Raw genomic sequence first — 551 nt, forward strand, 5'->3', positions numbered from 1 at the left:
TGGTCCAACCGCGCGTGCGCAGAAACGGTCCCCCTCTCAACCTCGCTGCGCGTGCGCGTCAACGGTCACGGCTCCCGCCGGAATCGGGGACGGGGGTGTTGGACTGCGCGTGCGCCGAACCGGTGACCTCCCTTCGCGCGTGCGCCTGTCACAGTCACGGCTCCCTCACGGAGTCGAGGAAGAGGTGTTGGACTGGGCATGCGCTGAGCCGGTGCCTTGTGGATCGCTGCGCGTGCGCGTCAACGGTCACGGCTCCCTCCGGAGTCGAGGAAGAGATGTTGGACTGGGCATGCGCTGAGCCGGTAACTTGTGTATTGCCGCACGTGCGCGTCAACGGTCATGGTTCCCTCCGGAGTCGCGGAAGAGGTGTTGGACTGGGCATGCGCTGAGCCGGTGCCTTGTGTCTCGCTGCGCGTGCGCGTCAACGGTCGCGGCTGCGCGTGCGGAGGGGAAAGCGCGGGAGATCCGCCGGTCAGAAATGTCCAGAAGTGTCCGTGTCGCCGCTGACTGCACTATCTGAGGTACAGAGTCTTCAGAACAGATTCTTGGGG

This window comes from Hemiscyllium ocellatum, chromosome 4 (assembly GCF_020745735.1).
Source record: "Hemiscyllium ocellatum isolate sHemOce1 chromosome 4, sHemOce1.pat.X.cur, whole genome shotgun sequence".
Classification (NCBI taxonomy): Eukaryota; Metazoa; Chordata; class Chondrichthyes; order Orectolobiformes; family Hemiscylliidae; genus Hemiscyllium; species Hemiscyllium ocellatum.